Below are 5,560 nucleotides of genomic sequence, written 5' to 3' on the forward strand. Positions count from 1 at the left end.
ATAATTTTGAAACTTCTGTGAAATTGTGTTTCTTTCATAGTTTTCCAAAATATTTTCAGTTTTGACGAGCTTAACATAATTAAAGTTTTTCTTGCTACCACTCCCTGTTTTTCAAGGATGTATACCATATAATGTAAATCAAGCAAAGCAGAATTATGGCCGAAAACATCCAGACTGGCGAGGAAACCTTACTAAAAATAATGTCTTATGATTACTGTTTGCTTACAGTATATAACTTGTTTGTGTTAGTTACTGAAGAGTGTGTGTTTTTACAAATAATGTCTTATGATTACTGTTTGCTTACAGTATATAACTTTTTTGTGTTAGTTACTTAAGAGTGTGTGTTTTTATGATTAAGCAGGATTTCACTTTAGAATTCGGGGAGGGGGGAGTGATATATCCGGCTAATGGTAGCCCCTTTGTCCGTAAACTAGTCCGGATTTTGGTGTTATTTACATCTTTTACTGGCAGAAAAAAACCGGTCTAGAGAGAGAGTTGATAGATGCTTTAAACGTAAAACATAAACAAAATTGAAAATTTTAATTAATATTTCTTGTTTTGAGAGTATTTTCATTTTAGTTAGAAATTATTAGCCTTCATTTTTCTGATGAAAAGTAAAACAGTATAGACAATGATTTCACAAAACATGCACGTAGCGAATCTCATCAGGACAAAAAAAAAGCTAACATTTTCAAGGGAATAAGAAAAACGCCAGAGAAAAGAAACCTACGCACAAAGTGACCCACCAATCTGTGTAAATAATTCAGCCAGTTATATTCACCCCGGGATACTGGAAGTGCAGTTGGAGTCAACGATTTTACATACGTGCAGCATTTATTTTTGAACTGAATCTTGGGTACCATAATCAACAGGGTAGTTGTATTCTGTACAGTAAGGTTCGCATTCTGACCGCTTTGTCTTTTCAACTCTGATGGTGAAACAAAACTGTAGTCCTGTATGGGTGTTTTGGTCAATGAACTCGGGTCTCGGGTACAACGATGACCTCTTCCCCCCTCCTGTACGGTGGTTTCATTTTTATTTCACGTATCTTGATTATTCTCCAGGAAAATGTTAAAGTCATTACCACTTGAGAATCACTATTTGGATTTGGATTTCATCCAAGTACTCCTTCTGACCCTTTTCCTTGAGCCATGTCCATGTATATAACATCGTAACCATTTAATGTATTAGTATCACTTCATTTATGTTAGGTTTGCATGAAAGTCCTGCACATTCACGAACAGTTTCATAGGTAATCACACACTATTTAATAGTTGGATTTACTAGAAGTGTATTTACATATAAAAACCCTTTTAATATACTCATAATATTTTATTGTAATGACATGATATACCTGCTAGTTGTAGGTGGTTTGTACTTATATTTAATGTAGGTATTTAACAGGGAAGGTACTTAGTTCCATCATGTATGTGGTAGCGGTCTATTTCACGTAGAAACTCGTTTTTATACAGATTATTCTGAAAACACTTTAAGTAGTGCCGGATTAACCATGAGGCAGCTGCCTCAGGGCCCCACAAAAATAGAACATCCACAAATATTTTGTTAACATTATTCATGAATATTGCGATGTTCGATTTATATATTTATTTCTTATATTCGAAAGTTTATTTTTGATACAATAAAGTTTTTCTATTTCTTATATTTGAAAGTGCCTCCACATACCCTAATCAGGCCCTGATTTTAAGGTTCTATGAATGAGTCTGTCAGGTCATAGTTGTATATTAGCATATTTGTGTAGGAAGGTTGGTGATGTTGATCTCAGTACTCTGAACGCTGACGTTAGGAGTGAGTTCCGTATTTTTGTAATTTTCCTTGTACGTGTATGGGTACAAACAACATTCATCCATGCTGGGCATGCGTATTCTATAACGGGTCTGATGTATGTATTGTGTATATTTATTTTGTTTTTAGCTGATGTTTCTTTGTTATTACCTGATAAACTCCTAGAGTAACTTACGCATTGCCAAGCTATATTTGTAATTTTGTTTATATGTTTGATGGCTCAAGGAAGAAAATGGCTTGCAAATAGCCAGCGAGATAGCTCAAAATATTGATATTATATATATATATACATTGACAACAATACATTATATATAATACATTGACAACAATACATTATATATAATACATTATTCAAAGGATTACAAAACTTCAATTACCATAACAGTATATAACACAATTAATACAAATAACCACATGATCACAAAATTACATAGTACGTGAAAGTACATTGGCACAGATGTTATCAATCCTTATGACATGGATTATCTTCAAACAATATTATCGCAGTGATAAACTGCAATTTAACATTCTTATGTGTTTTGTTTTGTTTTCGTTTATTTATTTCTTCTTTCTTTTTTTTCTCTCTCTCTCTCTGTTTTTCTTTTTTTTTGAGTGAATGTCCTATAGTGGGTAACGGGGCCTGGCATGGCCAGGTGGGTAAGACGCTCGACTCGCAATCTGCGGGTCGCGGGTTCGCGCCCCCATCCCACCAAACATGCTCGCCCTTTCAGCCGTGGGGGCGTTATAATGTGACGGTCAATCCCACTATTCGTTAGTAAAAGAGTAGCCCAAGAGTTGGCGGTGGGTGGTGATGACTAGCAGCCTTCCCTCTAGTCTTACACTGCTAAATTAGGGGATGGTTGGCGTCAGGAAGGGCATCCGGCCGTAAAAACCCTGCAAAAACCGAAAATAGCGACCCCGTATAGATACGGGAAAAAAGCTACGGAAGAAGAAGAAGTCCTATATTGGGTAACAATGCCAGAACTATGTTACCAGAACGGAATTTACGTTGTTCAACCTTACGGTCATAAATGTTTTTCATTCTGGTTTGGGATGCCTTCAAATTTTCTCGAGCCAATTCACAAGCACGTAAGAGACTGGACCGAAACTTGTAAGTGTAATCCAATAAAGCCCCCCAGTGGCACAGCGGTATGTCTGCGGACTTACAACGCTAGAAACCGGGTTTCGATACCCGTGGTGGGCAGAGCACAGATAGCCCTTGTGTAGCTTTGTGCATAATTAAAAACAAACAAACAAACTAATTCAATAAATGCATTTTTTTCTGGTCGTCTTCCATCCATTGTTCCTTCAGCAATTTCAAAGGACCACGCACTGAATGACCAAACACCAACTCAAACGGGCTAAACCCTAACGACTCCTGAACTGGTTCACGAACAGCAAATAATAATAAATTAACTGGAACTTCACCAGGTAAATCAGATCCCTCACGAGATGTTGAAGTTTAACCTGTATCTCGTGCTCGTGAATATTTCTCTCCCTCACCTCCACTTATTTAACTAGATGTGATAAATTGTCAATTTCGCTAGATGCTCACTGATTTATAAACGTTTTGAAAATATTTCAATGTGTACCTCCACTGAAATTATTATGGATTTTAAGCCTTTTTACTTCTTTTCCGCGACTAATAATCAGTAAGTAAAAGTGTTTTACAGACTCAAGTAAAAGTTAGTTGTGAAATGTTTACTTTTATATTGTGTAAGTTAAAATTAATCTTGGCGCCGGAAACAGTATAGAAGTAGCAGCTGACATTTTCAAAGTTCATCATTGACAGTTTATTAAGGGACACGTTTTTGTGACGCGCTTCAAGCTATAATTTACGCAATAAACAATAGAAATAAAAACTATAACCGTAAAGGCTGTATGAAGAAAACAACTTCAAAATATGTGTTTTATTCCATTTGGAATTAAATATCAGACATGAAATGGGGAGATAACGACAAACAATTCTTGTGGCTGAAAAAAATATGGAATTCTTGTTTACACGAAGCTAACTTTAATATCTTATAACTGAAAAATGGGTTGCTGTGAGAGACAAGTTTTAGATGCTTGAAACAGTAATCTAAGATATAATAAGCACCATGATTTTCGACATTAAGTCTTTTAAGAAGTTAATTGTTACTTACACAATTTAAAAAAAATATATATAAAATTATAATTTTATCTTTTCAAATAACGTTTGTTGTCCTTAAACAAAAAGCTGTACAATGGGCTATCAGGTATCGAGCTCCGACTTATAGCGTTATAAGTCCTCAAACTTACTGTTAAATTATCTTGGGGCTTAAGTAGCTCTTAAGTCATCGAAACTATAGAATTACCAGCTTACAAGCGATGGAAACCTAAAACGCTACTATTAAAATAAAAATTGACATTATTATTTGCCTTACTACAGCAGTTTAGGTTATTGTGTTCAGTTCTTGATAGATATACTACATTAATTCACATTGTATGTTTGTGAATTTGTTTCCCTGCAAACTCCTCCCACAGTTTTTGTTGTTGTTTTTTTGAGCTACTAGGACAAAGCTTGACAAGCGAACTTGGGGTGGTTCGGGGGTAGTTTTACTATATGGTATAGCCCCCAAACATAGAGGTACCATAATGGGATAAAACGCGCCCCCCACAAAGGTCACCCAGACATGTTGAGAATCTGGGAGTAGGTTTACAGGGTCCATGATATACGAATCTGGCATTGGACTTGTGTTACTGGTTCTCCTCAGGATCCTAGGGGGGGGGGATTCCATGTTTGAAACAGGGCTCATACCCAGCTCATAAGATAGTGAGATCAAATGTGGCACCGTGCTCAAATAAGACAAGCGGGTGTCCTAAGGGGCTTATTTTAGGATACAGACCCCTCTTGAGATAGCCGAATAAACAATTTGGGATAATCAATCATAAAGAGGGCTTTGAACCTGTAGTAGGGTGCGGGTATTTCATGCAAGTATATTCTTATATTATAAAGCAGAGAAAGAATATCAAATCTATTTTATTTATTTTTTCAATTCGAGATTCTGTTTAATACTTACTTCAAAGAAGATTGAGAAGACTGGGTGAAGAAACACAATATGGTGCATAACTCTGTCTTTATGACAGGACTACGTAAGGAAGCACAATATGGTGCATACCTCTGTCTTTATGACAGGACTACGTAAGGAAGCACAATATGGTGCATACCTCTGTTGTTTATGACAGGACTACGTAAGGAAGCACAATATGGTGCATACCTCTGTCTTTATGACAGGACTACGTAAGGAAGCACAATATGGTGCATACCTCTGTCTTTATGACAGGACTACGTAAGGAAGCACAATATGGCGCATACCTCTGTCTTTATGACAAGGCTGTGTAAGGAAGTACAGTACCCTGTCTCTATAAGAAGGCTAGGTGAAAGAACACAGTGCGGTGCATAGTCCTGTTTTTATGACAGGACTATGTGAGGAAGTATGATGCGGCGCAAACAAAAAATTGTAAGAAAAAGTAAGATAAACACACGTAAACAGACAATGAGTCCACGGTAGTGTTCGATTTTAAAACATTAAAGCATATAATTTCCCCAGTGTTGAATAAGTATGTTTATCAGAGTGTAATAATTATGCGTGTATCAGTTCTTGTAAATAAAGACATCTGAACGCAGGTTGTGTTATTACGTAACTTTTATAACTTTGGTTTATAAAACCATTTCTACAAAGAACACTGTATGTTTTTTAATTCATAAAGCTGCTCTCTAGCCTTTTCTTATGAT

Source organism: Limulus polyphemus, unplaced genomic scaffold (genome assembly GCF_000517525.1).
Source record: "Limulus polyphemus unplaced genomic scaffold, Limulus_polyphemus-2.1.2 Scaffold2283, whole genome shotgun sequence".
Classification (NCBI taxonomy): Eukaryota; Metazoa; Arthropoda; class Merostomata; order Xiphosura; family Limulidae; genus Limulus; species Limulus polyphemus.